The 27740-nt window shown below is 39.7% G+C and overlaps 1 protein-coding gene across 2 annotated transcripts in view; it reads right to left on the reverse strand.

Annotated features, from left to right (window-relative positions):
* Positions 1 to 27740, reverse strand: part of BRINP2 (BMP/retinoic acid inducible neural specific 2) — a 553098-nt gene that overhangs the window by 2653 nt on the left and 522705 nt on the right. The window lies entirely within an intron of this gene.

Here is a 27740-nt window from a genome sequence, read left to right on the forward strand (position 1 = left end):
AACTTTCCTTTAGATTTTAGATCTGTTGTGGCTGCGACTTCCACTGATCAATTCAGATCTATTACCACTTCAGGGGCTGCACCCTAAACTACATAAAAAAGTATTTTATTTCAAGTTGAACTGAATCATATTGGGATGTTGCTGCTGTATTATAGCCAAGGTAAATGTAAAAGTTTAAAAAATATTAAAATATGTGATGCCAATATACAGTGTCTCTGATGCTTGTGTATTTTTTCACATCACCACATATAGCTTAAAGGCATCTCCAAAAATGTAGCTTATAAAATGGGTGTTTTTTCCATGTCATCCTCAAGGTCAGATTAAAAGTACCCTGTACCCACTGTATGGTATTTAAAAACATATGTTCTTTGTTAAATGTATCCTATAGCAGTGTCCAACACTGCATGCTGTATTTTGACAATAACTTGCCATTTATCCCAGAAAATAGCTAACATTGAATTTCAAGACCTCCCCCACAATCCAATGGGATTTGCTACAAAGTTTAGGCATCACAAATTTTAGACAGGATCTGACAAACACTTGTAAATCAAGGCAAATTTGCTAATCCCTACTTAAGAAAATGTACATACTTAGTTTATAGTCTGGGCATAGATGCACAACACATTACTCTGTAACATTAATCCATGCACCGATGCCCTAAGAAACAATATTACCGTATTTCGCATATTGCCACCAGCCCATTACCTTTTTTTAGCTAGTCCCTTTTAAAGCCTGTATATATCTATATCTATCGATGTGTGTGTGTGTGTGTATATATATCTAATGTAGGTAGATATATATATAGGCAGTACACTATTGGAGGGGATTATGGCTTTTATATACTCAGCTTTGTAATGCTTAAAATGCACAGCTTAGGCCAAGATAAAATCTAAATCTTGGTTGTAAGGTGGTAATTGGGAAGTGATTATACAATTGGATACATACTCACAAAGAAGACATATACTGTATACTGCTAGACATTTGAAGGTCATGTGACAATCACTGCTGTCTTTTCTTTATTTTTTACTTCCCCAAGAGGGAGTGATAAAATTTTAATGTGTGAAGGAAAGTACTACCTTTGACTCACTACCTTGCAACCAGCCGTGCTTGGCCTTGTAGTAATTATACAATAATAGTCTGCGTTTTGCATCATTATCTTATATGGTAGATCTTTCTATGGTGTTTTATAGCTATCTTTATAAGACTTTTTCTAGCTTGACATGTCTCAAAAGACTAGTAACTTTTCTAAACTGCATGAGATAAATCCTTTTTGGTCAACATAATTTCAGGCTCAGCCTTCTTGAGCTGGTTAAAGGTCCTTCCTGCCTTCAAGGCTTGATTTACACCTTTCTGTGCATGTTTTCATGTGTTATTATGTGCGTTCCTAAAAATCATGGGTTTTCATGTGCTGCCATTGTCATTGATAGGTCCTAAAATGCGTGTCAACACATCACAAAATGGACAATGCATGTCAGCGCATCTCACAGTTGTGAGCTACACCAATGCCTAGGTGTGAATGGGTCTTTAGGGCTTGTGTACAGATTTATTTATATCTATTCTTTGAAATGTGTTTGAAGCTCAAATTTGAAGCACATTGAAAACAATGTGGTTAACATCAATACTGTCTGATAGGACAGGTCACAATACAGCATTATTGCTTTCAGGTTGGGTTTGATTTTTAAAAAGGCAGTTTTTCTTATACAAACACGTTCCACACTCATTTTTTTTATTTAATTGCCATCAATATAAAGCATCTGACATGCATGTCAAGTGCAATACATGCATTTTAGATGCATATGCAGTCTCTTGTTGACCTTGTTGATAAAGAACACAAAAGCATTAAAGTGAACATGTTATCCAATTTTAAAAGTCCTTCCAAAGAGCAGGCATTACAAAGTGCCAACTATTGTACTGTATTTGTAAGTTTCTAAAGCCACTTCTGTGCACCTCCATGAACCAGGTCTTGCCCCATTAATTCAATTGTGGCCTACCTGATATCCTCCTGTCCAATGAGAGCACCTTCATTGACCCACAAGGTAGCTCTCATTGTATTGAAGGACACTGGACACAGGGAGCTTAGGTCAAGCAACAATCTAAAACCAGGATCACAAAAAACCGTAAAGGGTAACAACAAATACCTTGCAGTGCCTACTCTTTGGAAGAATGTTTATTCTTCAAATTTTAAATGGCTGGCAGCTCCTTTGTAAATAGAAAGTACAATGTATTTTCAGTACTAAATTGAGGATTTATAGTAACCTTTCTGCAACTAAAGTTAGATTTACTTTATTTTCCATGATCATTGGATTTCATAAAAAGATTCACAAATGCAACATATAGGAGTCATCTGAATATCAGGGAAGTGGATTAGCAACCCTACTTAACATCTTCAATACTGGGCACTTTTGCCCCCTTCCTGCCCAGGCCACTCTCCAGCTTTCAGTGCTGTCACACTTTGAATGACATTTGTCATGCAACATTGTACCCAAACTAAATTTTTATAATTTCTAATTTTTCTTTTATAATTAAAGCTTTCTTTTGGTAGTATTTAATCACCACTTGGTTTTTTTTTTTTTTTTTTGCTAAATAAACGAAAAAAAAAGACTGAAACTTTTGAAAATAAACATGTTTTATTTCATTTCTTGAGGCCAAAAAATGCCAGGACTGTACATATATACCCCAAATTACCCCTTTTGGAAAGTAGACAGTTCATGGTATTTAGTAAGAGCCATGGCAGTGATCAGGGACACTGACTTGTGACAAAAAATTTCAATTTTTTTAAAATATTCTATTTTTTTATTATATTTTTTTTCCTTTTTTTTGCGATTTGACCAGAGCAATATGTTACCATAGTAACATTTTACTACTCTGGGTAAGTTATCAGTGTTATTTTTTTACATTGTTTGCTTATAGCAATGACTTTCTTTGCTATAAGCAAGCATTTTACTTAATGAAATCAATTCATTCAGTATTGTTTTTTTGTGATTAGCTGTGATTGGCCACAGCTGATCACATGGCACAGATAGGGCTGTGATAGACCCAGTCTGTACCATGTGATCACTGCGACCAATCACAGCTAGCAACACAATTGTACACAATGGATAGCTTGAAAGGAAGCCATCCAACTGCCATGTGACCTGCTGTGATTGGTTACAGCGGTCACATGGTACCACCAGCGGGCCCGGTGGATACAGCCCGTGACAGATCGTGCCGCATTGTGGGCACGCGCAAGGCGTGATCCGGGAGGATTTCATATGATACCCGGATCGATGAGAGTTCCGCACAGCTGTCATCTTGCTATAGGCTGGGCGGGAAGTGGTTAAAGAGGAACTTGACTCCCCCTAACACGTTCCCCCCCCCCCCCCTTTTTGCTGGGTCTTACACTGTCATCTTCTTTAGTGACATATTCAGGAGACCGTCTCTTCTCTGGGTTATTGCAGCATACCCTATGATGATGTGCATGCACCACAGCGTCTCATCATTGGACTGGCTGCAAAAACCAGGAAGAGACAGCTGGTCTCCCTTACAATTTGGAGCATGCACAGTAGAATACTCTATGGGATGCTTTACATGAGTTATACAGATGAGTAGGAGGAGATGAGAATTGGGAGAGGAGATGAGGAGAGATCTATGTTCTTTGGAAAAAGTAGGCAGTGCTGACAACACATGCTTAGAAATTCAGAGCTGTGTTGCCATGCCAAAAAGGGAGGTAGGAGCGTACTATATTTCTGGCACATTAACAGTTATTTTTCTGTACCCTCAGTGAGTTTAACCACTTCAAAACGGCCAAATTTGATATTTTTGCTAGAAAATTACTTAGGATCCCCAAACAATACATTTGACATCTGTGATGGAAGCACCTGTGGAGCTTAAAATCAGGCATGAACGAATGTTATTTTAAAGCTGGCCATACACTGTCAGTTTTTTTTTTCATTTGGCCAGTGAGGAATCCACTCCTCTGACAGTGGGACCCACCACGTTGAGAATACACTAGATAATGGCTTCAGCTGCTGATCGTTAAAAGTTTTCTAGCATGGACCTTCAGAAGTCGGTCAAATGATCAACTTCTGTCAAGTGTGGATGGCCACACACTAATTGAAATTTGTCCAGTCCCTGCTGATCCAGACATATTTCAATCAATCAGTGTATGGCCATCTTTAGCTCCACAGGCCCCCTGAGACCCCAGCTTCTGTTGTGATAAAGCCAGATTTTTAAAATAAAAGTCAAAGGCTGGACCAACCCTCTAATCACCTACTCCTTCAGTAGTTCTTGGTTATTAGGCTTGGCCATCATGCTTGAACACCCATAGCTAAGCACAGGAGCTGAGAAGGGTATACTAGCCTTATGCCCTGTACACACGGTCAGACTTTCCAATGGAAAATGTGAGCTTGTTGTCGGAAATTCCGACCGTGTGTAGGCTCCATCGGACAGTTTCCATCGGAATTTCTGACACACAAAGTTTGAGAGCAGGCTATAAAATTTTCCGACAACAAAATCCGATCTCGTAAATTCTGATCGTGTGTAGAAAATTCACAAAGTGCCATTCATGCTCGGAATCAAGCAGAAGAGCAGCACTGGCTATTAAAATTCATTTTTTCTCGGCTCGTCGTACGTGTTGTACATCACCGCGTTCTTGACGTTCGGAATTTCCGACCAACTTTGTGCGACCGTTTGTATGCAAGACAAGTTTGAGCCAACATCTGTTGTAAAAAATCTGATGGATTTTGTTGTTGGAATGTCCGATCAATGTCTGATCGTGTGTACAGGGCATAAGACTTTACTGAATAGCTGGTATTTGCATATCCAAGTCCTTTGGATTTTGAATGTACCAAAGAGGCGCAGACAACTGAGGATCACCTTTGCTCCTTAACAAAATTTCTTCAATGGAAAGGTTTGCTTTAAAGTGGTAGTAAACTCCCATACATGATTTTTTCCTATAGGTAAGCCTATAATATACTGTAAACATCTCCTCCTAAATGTGCACCGTTTAGGAGATATTTACTGTACATGCAGCTGGTGACATCACTGACATATGTGTTCTGAAGGAACAGGCACCCGGGCCGTTTCTTTTGAGTCCTGTGCCGTAAACGGCGGCTCCCTCGCAGTGAAATCATCACGGCTCCGGCCACTCACACAGCTGGAGTCCACGAACCCGGAAGGAAGACCAGGTGAAGGTGGAAGACTTGTCATTGGTGATGGCTCACCACTGGAAGGGCTTCGTTCTAAGGTAAGTTTTATATAATGTGCTAGTATGCGATGCATACTAGCATGTTATAACTTTGCCTAGCAGGTTAAAAAAAATTGCCGGTGGTTTACTACCGTTTTTAAAAATGAAATACTAGAATAAAAAGTAAAAGCATATTAAAAAAAAACTTTTATTAAAAGATTATGTAGGTTGCCACTGGTGAGCCCTCTGAGTGAAACAGCTGCTTGCCAGGCTGTCATGTTGAACTCATTCACTTCGATACTTTCCAAGTTACTGATGCAAAACAGTATGTAGATCAGGAGTTCTGACTCCAGTCTGACTGTGCTAGCTTCATGTAGGTTTTGGGGAGGGGACTCTGACTATTTTCAGGTTTGTAATGCAATGTGCAATGACAGACTTCATATTCCTTTAAGAACAGATGTCCTTTAAAATACTGTAGTCCAAAGCATGTTTAAGTACAAAACAACATTTTGCTTCTGAAAAAACCCGGGCACAGGAACATTTATCAGGATGCATTGCAAACTTCCAATGGGTCCACATGTGCCTAACCATTGCAGGTGTAGGTAGACCATCTGGAACAAGGACAGTATTGGAATTGCTTTAGTTGTCATTGTAGTTTTATAAAAATTGCTATGGAATTGTGTGCTATGGCCAGTTTAGATGACACGTAGTGGTGGGGTTCTTAAAGTGTCATAAAACACACATCATTATAAACTGTCAATACTTGCTATATTACAATGTGTGCATTCTCACTTTGCCACTAGAGCATTCATTTTCTGTATTCTACAAAAAACCTGGTTGATCCTGCTGTTCACTGTTCATTCCTCCTCGTCTGTGTCCCCTCTGCAGCCCAAGATAGACCAGCCATTGCCACATTTGCTGAGCATGCTTTAGCTTCAGTTCATTTCTAAGTTGTTAATTTCTTCCTTTTTTTTATTTGTGCAGCCCACGTGACTACAGAGTTGCACATGTGGGTGTATACACTCTGGATAAATGACAGCCCACTCCCACCACTCCTTCTCCATGTCCTTGTACTGCTAAACATTATGGGGCGGGATATCAGATGGTGATTGATGAAGGCTTTACCTCCCAGTTGCTCCCAGCACATACACACCACAGACACAGGCTGGAGGGGTGTGACACAGGCTGTGATTGGTAGAACCTCCTCCAAATATATTTACAGTGTGAACACTGTCATCTTCTTTAGTGACATCTTCAGGAGGTCATCTCTTTTCTGGGTTCTTGCAGCAGACCCTATAATGATGTGCATGCACCACAGTTTGTACTAAACCAGAAAGAGACAGCTGGTCTCCCTTACGATTTGGAGCATGCACCATAGAATACTCCATGGCAGGGATCCTCAAAGTACGGCCCTCCAGCTGTTGCAGAACTACATGTCCCATGAGGCATTGTAAAGCTCTGACATTCACAGACATGACTAGGCATGATGGGAATTGTAGTTCCTGAACAACTGGAGGGCAGTAGTTTGAAGACCCCTGCTCTATGGAATGCTTTGCATGAGTTATGTAGATGAGTAGGAGGAGATTTGGAGTTGGGTGAGGAGATGAGGAGAGATCTATGTTCTTTGGAATCTAAAGTAGGCAGCACTGACAACACATGCTTAGTATGATAGTGTGATTGGCTACTTTACAAGCCAGTAACAGCCTGTAAACAAACAAACCAAAACCAGAAGTGACAAATTTTTTGTTGCTTCCAGTTTTTTCACAGACGAGGGGAAGGAATTTACACTCTTCACAATGTATCCAGTGGGTTCCTGGTGTGATGGAGGAAATGTGGTGTGTGGTGGGAGGAGGAGGGGGGGGGCTTCAGCTACCTGTAAAAGTGATCAAGGGGCTGCATAGCCGCTCGGATAACTTTTACTATATAGAGAATTGCTAGCTGAAAGGAACGGTACCAGGACCATAACTGTAGCTGCAGCCACGATCCTGCTATAACCACCTAATTACGAGGCCTTTTATATATACATGCGGCAGGTATGTAGGTAGGTAAAAGGACAAAGCATGGGGAATATGCATGTATTGCCTTGACATACACTTTAAAGGAACTTTAAAGGAACTGTCACTTTAACAAAGATGTAAAAAAAAATTAAAGATATAGCTGCCGACAGGTAAAAAATATCTCTCTCTATCTATTCGCACACCCCCACTTATCATATTTGTAAACTTACAAATGAGTTAGCTTTTTTAACTGCATCTAAACATCACATGATACGAAGCCTATACAGTAATCTTGCTGTGTTTTCACGAAAACATGAAGTATGTGTTTAGGGATCATACAGAAATACGCTTTTGTCTACATCAGCTTGCAGCATCCTTGTACATAAACCCAGGGAGAATATAGGCCCCTGCAAGGCAAACTAAAAAACAGAAAATGGATTTTCAACAGGTTGCTTCATTTAGACTGCAGTCTTGCTTTGTTTTGAACAGTGTGTTATGCACAGTACAAAAAATATGCAGCGTGCATACAAAGTGCTGATTGACTCAGCACCAGCTGATAAGTAGCCCCCAACTATTGTTAAATGAGTTCTTTTTTAAAGTAACCTTTGACTCCCTGTTGATTCCATATTTATATTCTACATGCAAAAAAAGCACATAATTCCGGGAAATCAGACCTTTCCTTCTTTGTGGGAAGATTGCAGGGTAAGCACAGGCGTACAGTAACTTATGCTTTTGACACACGTAACTGCTGTTACACATAAATACATCAATCATTATTAGCCTCTTTAACCACTTCAGCCCCAGAAGGATTTACCCGCTTCCTGACCAGGCCATTTTTTGCGATACGGCACTGCATCGCTTTAACTGATAATTGAGTGATTGGGCGATCGTGCAACGCTGTACCCAAAATTGGCATCATCATTTTTTTTTTACTTTCTGCTATAATACATTAAAAAAAAAATAATAATAATATATATATATATATATATATATATATATATATATATATATATATATATATATATATATATATATAAACAAATGTATTCATCAGTTTAGGTCGATATATATTCTTCTACATATTTTTGGTAAATAAAAATTGCAATAGGCGTATATTGATTGGTTTACGCAAAAGTTATCACATCTACAAACTATGGGATAGATTTAGGGGTTTTTCTTTTTTTTATTGTTTTTACTGGTGATGGCAGCGATCTGTGATTTTTAGTGGGAGTGCGACATTGTGGCAGACAAATATGACCCCAAATGACACGTTTTGGGGACCAGTGACATTATTACATTGATCAGTGCTAAAAAAAATGCACTGATCAATGTATAAATGACACTGGCAGGGAAGGGGTTAATACTAGGGGGTGATCAAGGGGTTAACTGTGTTCTCTGGGTGTGTTTTAACTGTAGGGGGGATGGGCTGCCTGGAACACCACAGAGATCACAGTTCCCGATGACTGGGAACAGCAGATCTCCATGATGTCTCCTGTCAGAATGGGGATCCGCCTGGTTTACACTGGCAGATCCCTGTTCTGCCTCTGTACACCGTGATCCAGTGGACATCGCCTGCTATATCAAATGCACGGACCGACGTACACGTACGGCGATTCGCGCTATCCAGCCACCTTGCCACAGTATAACTGCAGCGGGTGGTCGGGAAGCGGTTGAGGGTCAGTTCAGCAAAAAAAAATGTTATTTTGGTTTCTAGTAGATGCCGAACTCTGGGTAAAACTTAGAAGGGAAAGGTTAGACCCTATGTCAAGTTTTTACTGCTATCTGTATCTCTTTGGGGGAAATATGATGAACCCAATTTACCTAGGCTTGGTTTGCGACAGGTTCAGTGAACACACTAAAGTTCCAGTGCCAAATCGGAACCCTATCAACGTCAGTGGGAGCCAAATGTTAAAAAAAAAAAAAAAATAATGTCCATTGTCTAAGTCAAAGGCAAGGGATTATCACACAAATGCCATGAGGGGCTGGACACTGCCCTGGGGAACATGAATCAAAGCAAAATGTTTAAAAATGATAGGTGGGGAGCAGCAATTTTAGTAAGGCTAAAAAAAGGCACCATTAAAAATGCTAAATTCCATTGAATAACATGCCTTGGTGACAGGGCCGGGACAAGGGGTGGGCGGAAGGGTCAGCTGCTCTGGGCGCAATGGTGTATTGCAGGGATTGGGGAGCCCTGACTCTAATCCTTAAGGGAAAAGGGGGGACAGTTTGCCATCTTTGCCCTGTGCACTGGATGACCTTGCCCCAGCACTGCTGGGTGATGTCCTGACCCTGCCATGAAGTGGTGCATCTGTGTGATGTATACTACCCACTACAGAAAATCTAACATTTACAAAGTAAAAAGAGTATTTAAATTGCCAGCAAAAAAACAGGTGCTCTGTGCTTGAGCGGCTTCCTGTTCATTCACAAACTGAAGCATAGTAAACACAGTTTACTTTGACTCAGTTAAGAACGAACACAGATGCGATCAGTATAGATCACTCACTGTGTACATTCATTCCTTCTGATACATCCCCTGCAGCAGCCGGTGGGAGAGGAAGGAAGCTAGCATCACTGCAAGGGGAGAAAGGGGGCGCCAGGAAGCAGGGGGAATCAGCACCACACAGGGCAATTATAGTGTGCCCAGTGAGCACACCCCACACAGCCTTTGCGCACGCCTATGAAACCACCTGATGAATTCTTATATCTAACATGAATGGTAGGTGTTAGAGCTCAGAAGCACTTCAGCATCTGTGTCTTCACAGCTGCTGTAGCTATTAAAAGGTGGTCCTACTTTTTCCAGTTTCATGATACATTATTGAGAATAAGAAGTTGCCAGGGCGGGTGAGTGGGAACTAGGGATGAGCTTAATTTGGGGTGTTCGCGGCAAATTTGAAAGCCGCGGAACACTCTTTAAAAGTCTATGGGAGAAATCAAAAGTGCGAATTTTAAAGGCTTATATACATGGTATAGTCATAAAAAGTGTTTGGGGACCCGGGTCCTGCCCCAGGGGACATGTATCAATGCAAAAAAAAGTTTTAAAAACTGCAGTTTTTTCGGGAGCAGTGATTTTAATAATGCTTAAAGTGAAACAATAAAAGTGAAATATTCCTTTGTTTCACTTTAAGCATTATTAAAATCACTGCTCCAGAAAAAACGCCATTTTTAAACTTTTTTTTGCATTGATCCATGTCCCCTGGGGCAGGACCCAGGTCCCCAAACACTTTTTATGACAATAACTTGCATATTAACCCTTAAAATTAAAGCACTTTTGATTTTTCACGTTCGTGTCCCAAAGACTTTAATGGTGTTTGCGTGTTCTAACAAATTTTTTGCCTGTTCGCATGTTCTGCTGCGATTCGAACCGGGGGGGGGGGGGGGGGGGTGTTCGGCTCATCCCTAGTGGGAACGCACAAACACAGAACTATTACCAAAAGATCTGTTATGCCGCGTACACACAAGCGGAACTTCTGTCAGAAAAAACTTGGATGGTTTTTCCGACGGAATTCCGCTCAAGCTTGACTTGCATACACATTTGTCCGCGGAAAATTTTAAAACCTGCCATCCAACATTTGTCCACGGAAAATCCCACAACAATTGTCCGATGGAGAGTACAAACGGCCGGATTTTCCGCCAACAGCCTGTCATCACACAATTCCCGTCGGAAAATCCGATCGTGTGTACGAGGCTTAAAAAATGAGGCAGATAGTCTGTAGTGAAGATTCCATATGACTCTGTCAAGGACAGATGTATGGCAGTAGAAGTCAGGACTCCAAAGTCAGACCTTCAGAACAACAGAGGAGGGGAAGTACAAAGGTGCAATGATATTGATAATTTAATTGACTATTTTTATCTTCCTTCCTTATTATTAATTTGGAACTTCTAAAATTAAATTACAATGCAACTATGGTCAAAGGAGAGATTTTATGATCTGTTGCTTATAAATCCGATTAATTCCAACTTGCAAAGTCATATATATATATGCCCATATAAATGGCAAGATAAATGACATGACAATTTATAACCATATACTTTATGGCCCATGTGAATTATTGTTTTTCAACTGAACACATCGTATAAATACAGGATTAAAAGCTAGATACTGTTAAGAATATGATAACATATAATAAAAGCTATAATCAGCTGGGACACACCAAGACACCCACAATCCTTTTATTTTTACATATGACCTTCATTCGCTGATTGGAGGGCCCAGGCATAAAAGTGTCCATAGACTAAACACGTCAAACCAAAATAACTTCTAGTTCTAATAAAAGCATGACATTTTTGTAAGACTTTGCAATAGTCCTAATGGATAATGCACTTATCTAATAAAAGAATACTCAAGAATTTAGGAATTAACATACCAATTTTAAATTATATTTGCAAAGAGAAAATATTGAATCATTCCTTTTGTGCGTTAGATTCTTGTCATTAAGCCAATAAAGTTACCAAAATACATTTTATGGACTACATCAATAGAATACTGTATAAGTTAGTGTAGCCTTAAATTTCTTCCCCAGGCTGAGTTAATTCAGCACACACACAAGGTAGACCCATTGTATTCTGTAGTGATTCCTACCAACAGAGGGTATTTAAAGCAAAAATTATTTGCTGACATCTGTGATGGAAGCACCTGTGGAGCTTAAAATCAGGCATGAACGAATGTCATTTTAAAGCTGGCCATACACTGTCAGTTTTTTTTTTTCATTTAGCCAGTGAGGAATCCACTCCTCTGACAGTGGCACCCATCGTGTTGAGAATCCACTGATTAGTGGCTTGGATTAGTGTGGATGGCTACACACTAATTGAAATTTGTCCAGTCCCTGCTGATCCAAACACATTTCAATCAGTGTATGGCCAGCTTTAGCTCCACAGGCCCCCTCAGACCCCAACTTCTGTTGTGATAAAGCCAGATTTTTAAAATAAAAGTCAAAGGCTGGACCAACTCTCTAATCACCTACTCCTTCAGTAGTTCTTGGTTATTAGGTTTGGCCATCATGCTTGAACACCCATAGCTAGGCACAGGAGCTGAGAAGTGTATGCTAGCCGTAGACTTTACCGAATAGCTGGTATTTGCATATCCGAGTCCTTTGGATTTTGAAGGTGCCAAAGAGGCGCAGACAACTGAGGATCACCTTTGCTCCTTTACAAAATTTCAAAGTGAAAGTAAACTCCCATACATTCATTTTACCTATAGGTAAGCCTATAATATACTTTAAATAATGTGCAATAATGTTAGGAGATTTACTGTACATGCAGCCTGTGACATCACTGGCGCATGTGCTCGGAAGGAACACCCGGGCTGTTTCTTTAGAGTCCTGTGTCGTAAACGGCGGAGTCCACAAACCCAGAAGGAAGACCAGGTGAAGGTGGAAGCCTTGTCAGCGGTGATGGCTCCCCACTGGAAGGGCTTCCTTCTAAGGTAAATAATGTGCTAGTATACAATGCATACTAGCACGTTATAACTTTGCCTTGCAGGTTAACCTCCCTGGCGGTTTGATTATTTCAGATTTTAGGTGCTGAAAGCGGTACCATTATTTTGCATGGAAATTTGTCGTTTTATATTGCAGACCTGTAATTCTTAGAAATAACTCACTTAAATCTGTCCAAACAAGAGAAATCATAAATTATAATATAATAAATAACTATAAATAATTATGACAAATAATAATATAATAATACAAATTATTCAATAATGTAATCAAATCAAAAACACTGAAATTTGCTCAGTTGCAGAATTGTCACTGTCATTACTTTTAGTGTTTGATGACGAATTTCCCCACGAATCACTATCGCTCAATTCTGCAAGTGATTCTAATTTATTATCGCTGTTTTCTAGCTGGTCTAAAACCACTTTTGACGTAAACGGCATTTTTTGCTTGCTATGGACAATCTCCAGTTTCCTGGCAGAAAGGATAGTATTTATAATATAAAACTGCATGCAGGGCACTGGACAAACCACTAGGGACAAAGGGGATGTGTAATTATTTGATACAGTACTGTAATCTGCAAGATTACAATATACTGTATCTATACTGTGTTTTTTACTTTTTGAATTTGACGCAGAACTCCGTACCCGTGCGACGCAACGCTCGCAGGGAACGGAGCTCGGCACTGTGAATAGAGCGAGACGCAGCAGCTCGCCGATCACAGCGGGGAGACATCGCAGGATTCTGGGGACAAGGTAAGTAAACTCTACATGGATCCTGCGATGCGATCCCGAGTCTGACTCGGGAATACCGCCAGGGAGGTTAAAAAAAAAAAAATTGCCGGTGGTTTACTACCACTTTAAAAATGAAATACTAGAATAAAAAGTAAAAGCATATTCAAGAAAACTTGTATTGAAAGATTATGTAGGTTGCAACTGGTGAGTCCTCTGAATGAAACTGCTGCTTGCCAGGCTGTCATGTTGAGCTCATTCACTTTGATACTTTCCAAGTTACTGATGCAAAACAGCATGCAGATCAGGAGTTCTGACTCCAGTCTGACTGTGCTAGCTTCATGATTGTTTTGGGGAGGGGACTCTGACTATTTTCAGGTTTGTAATACAATGTGCAATGGCAGCCTTCATATTCCTTTAAGAACAGATGTCCTTTAAAATAGTCCAAAGCATGTACAAGCACAAAACATTTACTTCTGAAAAAACCCTGGCACAGGAACCTTTATCAGGATGCATTACAAACTTTCAATGGGTCCACATGTGCCTAACCATTGTAGGTGTAGGGAGACCTTCTGGAACAAGGACAGCATTGGAACTGTTTTAGTTGTCATTGTAGTTTTATAAACATTTCTATGGAATTGTGTGCTATGGCCAGTTTAGATGACACGTAGTGGTGGTGTTCTTAAAGTGTCATAAAACACACATCATTATAAACTGTCAATACATGCTATATTACAATGTGTGCATTCTCACTTTGCCACTAGAGCATTCATTTTCTGTATTCTACAAAAAACCTGGTTGATCCTGCTGTTCACTGTCCATTCCTCCTCGTCTGTGTCCCCTCTGCAGCCTGAGATAGACCAGCCATTGCCAAATCTGCTGAGCATGCTTTAGCTTCAGTTACTTTCTAAGCTGTTAATTTCCTCCTTTTTTTTATTTGTGCAGCCCACGTGACTACAGAGTCGCACATGTGAGCGTATACACTCTGGATAAATGACAGCCCACTCCCACCACTCCTTCTCCATGACCTTGTACGGCTAAACATTATGGGGTGGGATATCAGATGGTGACTGATGAAGGCTTCACCTCCCTGTTGGTCCCAGCACATACACACCCTAGACACAGGCTGGAGGGGTGTGACACAGGCTGTGATTGGTAGAACCTCCTCCAAATATATTTAAAGTGTGAACAAAGTGAAAGCTATTTCTAGTCAACTTAAAGCGGATCTTCAGTCATTTTTCCAACTTTCCATCTATTAAATCTTCTGCTTGTTGTTTTAACGTTGGATAGTAAAACATTTTTTTTTCTGCCAGTAATTACGTTATACAGCCCACTTCCTGTTTCTTCTCTGGTAAAAAGCCTAATCTTATGACATCATGCACAGCTCTCTCTCTCTCACTCTTGTGAGAGTTTGCCAGGAAGGAAGGGGGGATGAATCATAAGAGGGTCAATGGTAGTTGCTGAGTTGGAGGTGTGCGTCTGTGTAAATCCAGGAAGTGAACAGGCAGCAGCTTCAGCTGCCCACAGTTAAAATGGTTGCAGCCAGACTTTGTGCAGAGAGATTTCTGCAGAATATGGCAAGTACAGAATCACAGTATATATAAAATAATATGCAAAGTGGTTGGAGGGAAGCTTCAGAATGGCAAAGATGTTTTTATTACAAATTATGTGAACAGACTGCAGTTCCTCTTTAAACTCTGCCTACACCGTTTTATTGCAAAAAATATAATAATCATTTGCTTTGAAATATATTTGAACTGATTAGATTTGTATGAAGCTTTAAAAAACTTTGGGGGTTATTTAAGAAAGGCAAATCCACTTTGCACTACAAGTGCAAACTACAATTGCAAAGTGCACTTGAAATTGCACTGAAAGTGCACTTGGAAGTGCAGTCGCTGTAAATCTGAGGGGTAGATCTGAAATGAGGGGAAGCTCTGCTGATTTTATCATCCAATCATGTACAAGCAAAAATGCTGTTTTTTATTTTCCTTGCATGTCCCCCTCGGATCTAAAGCGACTGCACTTCCAAGTGCACTTTCGGTGCAATTTCAAGTGCACTTTGCACTTGTAGTGCAAAGTGGATTTGCCTTTCGTAAATAACCCCCTTTGCTGCTATTATTTATTTTGATTTTCTCTTTTGAAAGCCATTTTTTAAATGTCATGTGACCAGCACAGCACCAATCAGCACTGTGCAGACACAGATTCATAGTCCAGATGTACTCTGCTTCTCCCTGATGATGGGAAAGACCTGAAAACATCATGTGACTGCTGAACAGCAATGATTAAATAAGGTACTTAGCAGCTTTTTATCTTAGAATAAATACAGTCGCATAATCTTTATACATAAATAAAAGGGATAATGGCAATTAAACATTGGAGTTTATTTACCTAAACAGGAGCGTGCAAAATCTGGTGCAGCTCTGCATAGAAACCAATCAGCTTTCAGTTTTTTTTTTCTTTGTCAAAGCTTAATTGAACAAGCTGAAGTTAGTAGCTGATTGGCTACCATGCAGAGATGCACCAGATTTTGCACTCTCCAGTTTTAGTAAATCAACCCCAATGTGTATGCTTAGTATCACTTTAAATAGAGAGTTTCTTAATTTTGAATGGTGGCTCTTTTTCAGGAAATGTACTGTATAGTATTAGTATAGAATGAATATTATCCGAATGATGTTCATATAGATAGATAGATAGATAGATAGATAGATAGATAGATAGATAGATAGATAGATAGATACATATCTATATAGATATAACTATCTATATAGATAGATCGAGATAGATCGAGAGAGAGAGATGAACTGTGAAACGATTTCACATTGTTCTGGGAGTATCAAACTATGAGTTGCTGAGCATAAAACAAATATCTGGTTATAAGGACACATGCAGCTGGTTTTACACGTTTTGTGCCTTAGGGTCTGTAATTAAGCAGAAATTGTGTTAGACCAGGCACATATGCTGATGAGAGCAGATGCTTGTGTTTAACTTTACCCGTCCAGCTTTCACCTACAGTAACTTATTGGGAGGATGAAACTTGTCCTAGAAAACTGTTGAGAAGATATGTAGTGCCAGCCAAAGTGGATTTGTGTGTTTACTCGTGTAATTAAAATGGCTGTGCCTCCTTAAAGGTCATTTCTGAGATAAATATAGCAGCCTAACTAATTAAATATAACAATGTTAGCAGAGAAGGTTACATTTTTTTCATTACTTGGCAATTGTGCTGTAAATCCATTTTCTCTGGGATATTTCATTTTGAAAGGCTGAGAAATATATAGATTGTAAACTCTCCATGGTGATGAATATTCAGATATGCATCTACGGTACATGTGTAGGGCTGGTTTTATTGGCTTCTAACACTACCTGGTTAATACAGTTGATGATTCTGTTTTGAATGGACTCTGGATGAATATTCAGATATGGATTAACATGTAAATGGCTGGTTTTATTGGCTTCCAATACTAGTCGGTTAATAAATTTGTTTATTTGGCTTTCACTGGACTTGTGGTTGAGTCATCCAATGACTTGACCACAAGTCTTCAGGCTGCCTTCTGGGAAGTTTGTGGGTGAGCTTAACTGTCTCCATGGTAAGGAGTAGAGTTATTTTGTTTTGATAGTAGGAACCAGTTACAATGTAAAGCAGAAATAGGTTTGTAATTTCATGGAAAGGGACTCTCAAAGCTACCTGCTAGGAATCCACAAACCCGTGAGAAAGACCTCAAGAGATCAACTTGGCCAAAGTCCACCCAGAACTAAGTAACTGTTCTTTGTGATGCATGCAATGCACTGAATGCAGTGTTTTTGAGAACTTACTGATGTGTTGCTCTGATCTGTAAGCATTACGATACCAAATATGGGAGTTTTTAGACCTCATGCACACTGGACATTTTTGCAGCTGCTGTTTTTGGCCTCAGGTGTTTTTTTTCTGCAGCCAGTAAATTCCCCAGCATGTTATCCTATGTGTCCATGCGCACATAGGCTGTTATCAGTGTTTTTTTGCAGGGGTGTTTTCTGGCTGGAAATAAAACTAGAATTGGTGGGTTTTAAGAGGAGTTTTTCAGCTGCAAAAACACTCTAATGCCGCGTACACACGGTCGGACTTTTCGTCTACAAAAGTCCGACGGACGCCGACAGACAAAATACGGCTGACAATCCGATCGTGTGTGGGCTTCCCCGGACTTTCAGCGGACTTTTCCAGCCGCAAATCTGACGGACTTTAGATTTGAAACATGCTTTAAATCTTTACGTCGTAACTACGCCAGACCCAGAAATCCGCTCATCTGTGTGCTAGTCCGACGGACAAAAACCCACGCTAGGGCAGCTATTGGCTACTGGCTATCAACTTCCTTATTTTAGTCCAGTGTACGTCATCACGTACGAATCCGTCTGACTTTTGTGTGATCATATGTAGGCAAGTCCGTTCGTTAGAAAGTCTGCCGCAAGTCCGCCAAAAGTCAGTCGAAAGTCTGTCGGACAGGCTGTCGGACTTTTGTAGCCGAAAAGTCCGACCGTGTGTACGCGGCAACGCGGCATTACTCTGATAAAAGCTTAAAAACTCTGGAAAAATGTGGCTATTCGCCATTTGTCAGCGTTTTTGAGCCATACATTTTTGTGGGAGTATAGTTTTGCAAAAAAAAAAAAAAAAATTAAATAAGTTAAAAAAATGCTACAGCTACAAAACGCTGAAAATGCTACTGCAAAAAAAAGTCTACAGCTACAGCTTTCTACAGCTAATGCTACTGGCGTTTTTACAATATCCAGTGTGCATGAGGCCTTATTGTAAACGGGAAACTAAAATGGTCCTCAGTCATTTTTATTTAGCTCACATTTGTGAAAGTTAAGCTATTTTATCAAGTCATAATTTAGCAAAATAATATTTGCCGACTGCCGCACATACATATATGTCGGCAGAATGGCTCATACAGCCAAATGGGCGTACCTGTACATCCCTTTGAATTTGCTGCCTTGTGTCCGCCATAATGTCGCAGTCCCGATAAAAATCGTAGATTGCCACCATTATTAGTAAAAAAAAATTATAATAAAAATGGCATAAACCTATCCCCTATTTTGTAGACGCTATAACTTTTGCGCAAACCAATCAATATACGCTTATTGCAATTTTTTTTTACCAAAAAAAGTAGAAGAGTACATATCGGCCTAAACTGAGGAAAAAATTAGTTTTTTTATATATTTTGGGGGATATTTATTATAGCAAAAAAGTAAAAACAATATTGCTTTTTTTTCAAAATTGTAGCTCTTTTTTTGTTTATAGCGCAAAAAATAAAAAAACGCAGAGATGATCAAATACCACCAAAAGAAGGCTCTATTTGTGGCAAAAAAAGGGACATCAATTTTGTTTGGGTACAGCGTCGCACGACTGCGCAATTGTCAGATAAAGCGACGCAGTGCCGAATCGCAAAAAATGCTCTGGTCAGGAAGGGGGTAAATCCTTCCGGGGCTGAAGTGGTTAATATAGGGTGCACCCATGTTAAAGAATTAACAGAGAACTATGACTTTTCTAAAAAGGAAGCACAGCATAAGCTGTTTGCTTTCAGATAGTCTCTCTTTAACTGAAAGTTTGTACAGAGGCATTTGAACAGGCAGACAGGGAAAAAAGATGAATTGTTCCTCATTCAGCTGTGTATGTACATAGTCAAAAGTAAGGAGTCAAAGCTATTAAGCTCTGCAAACAATAGACTTTTTGCAACAAGGACAGTAAGGACAGGTAGGCCCTTTTCACACGGGCGGATAGAATTCAGATTTTAGCTGCAGATAGTTCAAGTTATCTACCACAGCTAAGCTCAGACAATGCTTTCCTATGGCCCCATTCACACACTGCATTTAGCAACGGTTTCATTACATGGGGTTTGGTGCGGTTGTAAAAAACAAATTTGACTGCGCCCAGGAGCGATTTATTGCAGCTATCTGCACATAACTGCAGCTAATCGCAGTGTACTATTTCTCCTGCAGATAGCAGCGGCAACAAGGAAAGAAAAACAACAGGAAGCACATCAGTAATGGCAAGAATGTTCCAACGCAGCTAAACTCAGACGCATGTAAACGCAAGTAAAGGCAGATAATCGCCATGTACAAATGCAAGTGATTGCTGTGCCTGGAGTCTTGGAGTTTCAAAATAACAAAACATGCTTTTAACAGCGGCAGAAGAGCCGCCCATGTGAAAGGGGCCTTACACAGACTACAAAAAAGTATTTAAAAAATGTTGATTTACATCAGACCCTCTTTTCTGCTTTTTGTTGTGAAAAAAACCAACCGGTTTTATATATACAATATTTTGTTTATTACTTGTCCATATTAAAAAAACCTAGAATTTCCAACAAGGCTTTTTAGGAGGTTATCATTTAACATGGAGGTATGATTGATTTGTATTCCATAATATCCTAAATGATAGAGTCTAGTAAAAAAAATGGTTTAGTTGTCAATACTTTTGACTTACAACAGTGGGGACCTCCAATTTGAATCCTGACCAGGATGTTACCTATATGGTGTTTGTATGTTCTCCCTGTGCTTGCATGTGTGATTCATTTCATTATGAATTGAAATTTGGACAAGATTTTTGTTATTCGGAGATTCGGATGTATACTAATCTCCGAGTCACAATAGTAAGGAATTTCAACGAATCCAATAAAATTTATAACAAAATAACAAGTTAATTTATGTTCATTAATTCAATTCAGATGACATAATATGATAGTTTGGGCCTTATGTTAATGTTTGAAGCCTTCTAAATAACGTAATGACAAAATGAATGATCCAAATTGATTTCTTTGGATCCATTTAATTTTTATGTTGCAGTTACATTTTTCATTTTTATAAAAAATGCACTACATATGAAATTGAAAAATACTGCAATAGATACAGTAAGGTATAAAAGTGAAATAAGATGATGAGCCCTACATATTGTGTTTGGGTTGGATGAAGGTGGATCCATCAGAATTGTTAACTATTAACATAATGAATGAATCCAAAATTGATTTAGTTCTATTTGTTCTGTTACAACTCCAATGGATCCACCTCTATCCAAACCAAGCAGAGTACATAAGTAATCAGAAGAAATGTGTGTGCAAATATCGCGCTGTCAAAGAGCAAAATGTGAAAGCAGCTAACACATACAAGTGACCTGGTCTTGTAAAACAAGCAATATAAAGAGAAAAAGTGTAGCGCTAACAACCATATATATAAATTATGACCATATTCATGATTAAACTCAAAAGAGTCACATAAACATATACAAATTCTTGTGAAGAAAAAATATTTGAAAGTCCGTAGTGTGAAGTGATGATATTATTCTTACGTCCTTAATAAGTAGTTATCACCAAGAAAATGTGAAAATAACAAGATAAATGTGTTGATAGGAGATCCGCCACCCTGTTGGATAGGGGCTTACCAGAGAGATTGGACACAGATGGGTATACACCCACTGGGTCAATCTAGCTTGTAATTATGGGGATCTTCAATGGCGTCTGTATAGCATAGAGGTAGATCCAGGTGACCCAGTACTTCAGACGTAGCAAGCAAAAAGGGGGGGTATATCCACTCAGATATCCAGCGTATACATATAAAAGATGTGAGAGTACATAACGTGATAATTTTGACAAATGGTGATGGGCATTTGATAGAAATTTGGGTTTCTTCAGCTGTGAATGGAGTGATGATGGACAAAAAGTTCTTGGTGATTTTTCATTCCCTAGGTGTGGAAGTTCCCAGGCACTGAAGGAGGCAGACTGCGAGGGACCACCTAGCAACAGGCATTTAGAGGAAGTGATAAGGAAAGAAAAATCAGGCATTTCTGTACTTGCTGAAAATATTCTTAGCCTGGAATTTGAAAACGAAAGCAACTTCCACACCTAGGGAATGAAAAATCACCAAGAACTTTTTGTCCATCATCACTCCATTCACAGCTGAAGAGACCCAAATTTCTATCAAATGCCCATCACCATTTGTCAAAATTATCACGTTATGTACTCTCACATCTTTTATATGTATACGCTGGATATCTGAGTGGATATACCCCCCCTTTTTGCTTGCTACGTCTGAAGTACTGGGTCACCTGGATCTACCTCTATGCTGTAAGAGGGTAGGGACTGGTGTGAAATTCCAACATGAAAAGCTCTGTGTAAATTGTGGGAGCTCTATAAATACCTGTAATAAATTAAATAAATAAATGAACAGATGCTGTGTTAGTCGCGGTGAGAAAGAAGCTAGTGCCATCTTTTCAAGCAAACTACCCATTCAGTAGCTCGGCTGCTTGTCACATCTTGAGACTCTTTCGTTCCTTTAGGCAATATTTAACATGAGAGTCACTTTCCGACAGAAAACATCCAACGTCATCTTCACTACAGTCCCTCTTGCCCTAGATATTCCTCAGGGGAATATACATTTTATATGTGTTTTGTCTCAAATTCAAAATAAACATATTAAGGTAAAATGCTGAATATGGTTTGACTGCTTCGTATTCTCCTGACCTTTTGTGTTTTGCGTTGATACTGTTTTGTGTTTTCCGATTTTATTCCTTCTACTGTGCCTTTATGGGTCTGTTCATTCCATTTTAAGCCTGATATTCTTTCTCCAATCTCTCAGGCTCAGTGTCCATGAAAATAATAATAAAAAAGTAATATTTCTCAGACAGCTTTAAAGGGCATAAATTCGCCTCTTTTATCTTGTGCCACAGAACGCCTGGAATGAGTGACCTCACTGCTGTCAGCAGTTTCCACCAAAGCTCGCGTTTTAAACATTCTAAGCTGCAGAATCAAGCCGTGACTTTTCCTGACATAGAAAATTGACAGCAACATACAGACAGAGGTTTAGCTGTATTATCCATGGTAACTAAGATTTGACTACAAAATTTTCTGGCATTCAACAAGGAAGCAAGCAACCTTTTGATAAAATATGTACAGCTGTGACATTTTTCTCTAGAAGTCAGCATTCAGAATCGACATGTACTTGTGTTTCTGGTCAACAAAGATGCAGATAAAATAGTGTTACATTGGTTGCTTAAAGGGGTTGTAAACTCTCAGGGTTTTTTACCTTAATGCATTCTATGCATTAAGGTGAAAAACCTCCGGAGATGCAGCTACCCCCCAGAGCCCCCCTTTTACTTACCTGAACCCGGTCTTTCCAGCGACGGGGATGAGCACACCAGCCCCAGCCAGTGTTTCAGGTCCTGATTGGATAGATTGATAGCAGCGCAGCCATTGGCTCCTTCTGCTGTTAATCAAATCCAATGACGCCGGGGGCGAGGCTGAGTCCTGCTGTCTGTGTCAATAGACGCAGCAGCAGGACATGGGAAAGTGGCTCTCCAACAGGGCACTCGAGAAGAGGAGGAGACAGGAGCGCAGCTGAGGGACCCCAGAAGAGGAGGATCGGGGCAACTCTGTGCAAAACCAACTGCACAGAGGAGGTAAGTATGACATGTTTGTTTTTTTTGTTTTTTTGTTTTTTTTTTTTTTTTGTTTTGTTTTTTTTTGTTTTTTAAAAACAAACCTTTAGATATCCTTTAATCTGATACAAATGTAGAAAAGTATCAGCCGTATAGTGTACTATATTGGTGGTACGTTGTTGGCCAGCAGGAAAAGATTTGGGGGTACTCATTTCACATGATTGAAAAAAGAGCACACAACATGGCAATGCAGGGGGAAAAGTGAAAAGCAATTCTGAGATGTAACACTAAAGGTATCACCAGCAGAAGGAAGGCAGTCCTGATTCGAGAAGAGGAGCTGCGCTCCTGTCTCCTCCTCTTCTCGAATCAGGACTGCCTTCCTTATGCTGGTGATACCTTTAGTGTTACATCTCAGAATTGCATCTCATATAAAGAACTTTAGTTAGACCTCATTTAAAATACTGTATCCAGTTTTGGAGACTTCACTTACAAGATACTGGTAAGATAGGACGAGTCCACATATGGGCAACACAAATGGTGGAAGAAAATAAAAAGGGACAGACTCGATGGGCCATTTTGTCTCTTTTCTGTTGTCACTCTTCTGTGTTTTTATGTTTCTTTGAAATAAAAGTGTAACCCACTAAGGCTAGGTTCACTTGTTGGCTTCAAATGGTGGCTTCTTCAGGTGTTTTTAAGCATTTTTTAGGTGTGATTTCAGGTGTAAGCATTTGTGTTTAGGCCAATGGAAATCAACTTTCAAGGAGGAGGAGATTAGCTGTGGCTCTATGTGTGTCTACTGGCTTTAAGAGACAGGAAATGTACAATAGTGCCCTAAAGAAACTCCTGTTCTTCTGGTGCAAGAAGGTAGAGCAGGTCACACAGATGTGAACAGGCTTCAAAGAATAAAATAGAAATCTTAGGCTCGGTTCACACTGCCACGACTTGGGATTCGACTTGTGAGACCCCAAGTTGGGTGTCATGTAAAAACCCCATTTTAGTCAATGAGTGCTGTCTTAATTAGCACTTCTGAAGTTGCTCCGACTTTAGAAAAGGTTCCTGTACTACTTCAATGTGACTTCTATCCGTCTTGTGCCCATAGACTTTAATGGAAGTTGCCTCCAAGTCGGATCCTCATCTTAATTGATGTGATTTGGATCCAACATTACAGGAAGATTACACAGGCATTAACCTGAAGTTGCTTCAAAGTTTTGCTAAAGTCGTCTGGCAAAGTCACTGTGAACTGTGAACTGAGCCTAACTGTTGAAAGTTGTCACTTTTCTGGAAACATGCAACAAATTGCTCAGGTGTGAATGGAGGCTAAAAGGAAACCTGCTTTGAAGCAAATATGTAGGCTGCCACTGAGTTGGTATTTTCCAAAAATTCTATTTGCCTGGCCCGTCACAGTGATCCTGTTATTTTAATTTAATATCTTGAGTAAATGGCCCTGAACAAGTAATGAGATCAGGGTTCTGACTTGATTTGGTACATGGTTGTTCTAAATTGGTGACTCAAAGTACGGAAATCTAAGGTTCAGCCAGTTAGGCAAATAGCATTTTAGGACAATGGCAGGAATAACAGCCTACGTATTATCTCAGTGAAGGTTACAATAAAGTGGATCTTGACAACCCCACTCAGCAAATTAGCTGAGCAAATCAACAGAAATCAGAAAAAAAACAATGTGCCCGTCTACCCCCTGAGACCCAGTTTTTTCTATGTTGGGTACCGTCACCTTGTATCTCCTACAGTGTAGACAAGGAAGCCAGGCAGTGAATCACAGCCTGCATTTCAAAGATATCTCTGCCTTTCCTGTGACACTCATGTGTCACCATTTTCTACAGAGCATTAGGTTTGTCAGTAGACAGGGGAAGTAGTAACACTAATAAAGAGATGGGGGCTTAAAGCAAACCTTTTCCCCTCCAAACAACAAAAATCTATGGTGCATGCAACTCTGTGTGTGCACATCCATAAACACCATTAGGGTTTTTGTAGAATCCAAGGGTTCTCGTAACTCATATTTCTTTTCTGGTACTTTCAGATTTTCAGTTGGCACTGGTGACCGAGCCTTGGCCTTAGAGGTGCCCCTTGGAAAGGCTATGTCAGGAGTGCCTCCTGTGAGATCTCACCAAGTCTCACACACATGTGTTGACTAAGACTTATAGGGTGCATGCGCAAGATCCACACATGTGTTTTAAATGATCATACATGGATTTTTATTGTACATAATAGGCCACTTCCAATCTTGTAGGGTGCATGCATGCTTCGAAAGATTGGATGCAGCCTGTTATTTACAATAACAAGTCAATAGGCAGGCACAAAATAAAGAAGAAGCCAGCTACCAATGGCATTTTCTTAAAAGTGGCGATACAGGTTTCACATTCAGGAGGGAGAACAGACCATGGAGACAGTAAAAAATAGTAAGACTAAAGTAACTATTACTAAGTTTATTGGTCTTTAAATTATTATTGTATTGCTGTTGTCAGTGTTAGTAACCAGTTCAGTTCTTTGGACGTACTAAGTATGTCCAAAGAGTGAATCTTTAATCACAATCTGATGAGTGCAGTAGCAGCCATCAGCTTGTGCTTAGGTACCACTATGACTACAATGTTGAGGAATGGAAAAATTCAATTGATTCCATGCTTAGGAGTATGGAGTATATGGATATGTTCATGTGAAGCCCCAATCACAAGTAAAAAAGCAATAAAAATGCACAATAAGTAAAAGCATGGAAGCTGCATTAAGCATATCCAGTCCTTTAGATTCAGCTACTGTATGTTGGATCATTATAAAAATTTGAGATCTGTCTATGGCTAGTAGGACTTTCTTGCACAAGTCATTCTGTGCTTCGTCTGTGTTACATAGTATAGTTACATGGTTAGTAAGGTTGAATAAAGACACCAGTCCATCTAGTTCAACCTGAGTGAGTACACACTCACATCAGTCCCTACCCTCAAGGAGCCCACAATCCAAGGTCCCCAACTCACATTCATATACTAGAGCCAATTTTTGGACAGAAGCCAATTAACCTACCAGCATGTCTGTGTTGTGTACATATAATATATGTATGATATGTGTGTGTGTATATATGTATACTCACACACTAAGCTGTGGTTTGGCTTGAGACAGAATAATTGGCATGCTGTAACATACTTTAGATATCATAAATAAGCGCTAATGCTCACAGACCATAGATGTTTGCGCTGAACGTGTGAAACAATTTCTAGGAAATATGAAAAATGTGTTCGGAGGTTCTATGGGAAATAATCCCCCATATGATACAATTTGCTGTGATTTTAGCCTGGAGCTTACCAATACCTTTAAACACCTTACAATTAAGATCGACAGCACGCACCTAATACATTACATTTATACCCAATACGATCTATTTCAAGGAGCAAATTGAAATATAAACTGTTGCTGTGCTTGGTGCACCACAGTATCAGATTACAAAAATAAGAACAAAACAGTCTGAGGTGCTTATTGAGTTACCAGTATTGACTTCTGCACTGAATCATCTCTCATCTGAGTGTGAAGAATGGTGTGTTTGTTATATTTCTCCATTACTGTATGTGATTGTGTTAGGTGTAATGGAGCGGGGCACCAGGTGTTAACTCTTATCCATCATGCTCGTCATATACAATATTACACAGGGTCCCAGCCATGGTTTAATGCATCTCTGAGGGCAGTGATAGACGCATGGGCTTATACAATGAAACAATTCAAAGAGAAAAATGTGCAAAGTAGGGATGGGCTCGATGTTCGAGTCAAACCTAAGTTTGACTCGAACATCAGCTGTTCGCTTGTTCGCAGAACAAATGGACATATGGGGCGCTTGCGGCAAGTTCGCCCGCTGCAGAGCGCCCCATAATGCACTGCAATCTCGTAGTGCCTTGACGGCTGCTGATTGGCCAAAGCATGCACCTGACCTGCATGCTTTGGCTAATCACAGCATGATGTGCTGTGAGATCCATGGTTGGCAGGGTGCCTTTGGCCAATCCTGGCTCAGGGGCTAAGTCCATGCCCCACATTATATAAGGATGCTGCTTGCACGGCAGTTGTATATAGTGAATGAATGGAGATTAGGCAGGTAGTTAGTGTAGTGTGCAGTCAGTCAGTGTAGTATTTAGTGCAGTAAGTGTAGTATATATAATACAGATCAGAGTACATAGGGCAGTCAGTGTAGTATATATAATACAGTTCAGAGAATATAGTTAAGTCTGTGTAGTATATATAATACAGTTCAGAGAATATAGTTAAGTCTGTGTAGTATATATAATACAGTTCAAAGTATATAGTGCAGTCCATATAGTATATATAATACATTTCAGAGTATATAGTGCAGTTAGTGTACTATATATTATACAGTTCAGAGTATATAGTGCAGTCTGTGTAGTGTATATATAATACATTTCAGTGTATATAGTGCAGTCAGTGTAGTATATACAATACAGTGGAGAGTATATAGTGCCATCAGTGTAAAATATATAATACATTGCAGAATATATAGTGCAGCCAGTGTAGTATATATAATATAGTGCAGGGTATATAGTGCAGTGCAGAGTATATAATACAGTGTATTGAAGTGGTTAAGGGGCACCCTATGACAGAATTAAAAAAAAAAAAACGGCATGGGGTCCCCCCCAAAATCCATACCAGGCCCTTAGCCTACTCTACTACATTCTACTCTATTCTACTCCTTTACAGAGTACAATATCTTATATTTATGCCTGCTGGAAATCTGTTAACAAATCAATAATTTCTTTCTCTGCACAGTCTTTTTTATTATCCTTCTCCCTGCAACATCCCATCTCTGTGAGAAATGTTTGTCCTCTTTCTAAGTTACTGTTGCTCAAAGAGTGTCTAGGGTCCTCCCCAACCTTCTAGTGCTACCTTAGTGGATCTCATGGAATAAACATGGAACAATGGTTCTCCCTTGTCCACAAATCCAACATGTGCAGTGTGCTCTCCCTCCCGCTGTCACATCAGTGCACAATTTATCTACAATGCACAATGATTTGGAGACTACTC

Source organism: Aquarana catesbeiana, linkage group LG07 (genome assembly GCF_042186555.1).
Source record: "Aquarana catesbeiana isolate 2022-GZ linkage group LG07, ASM4218655v1, whole genome shotgun sequence".
NCBI lineage: Eukaryota > Metazoa > Chordata > Amphibia > Anura > Ranidae > Aquarana > Aquarana catesbeiana.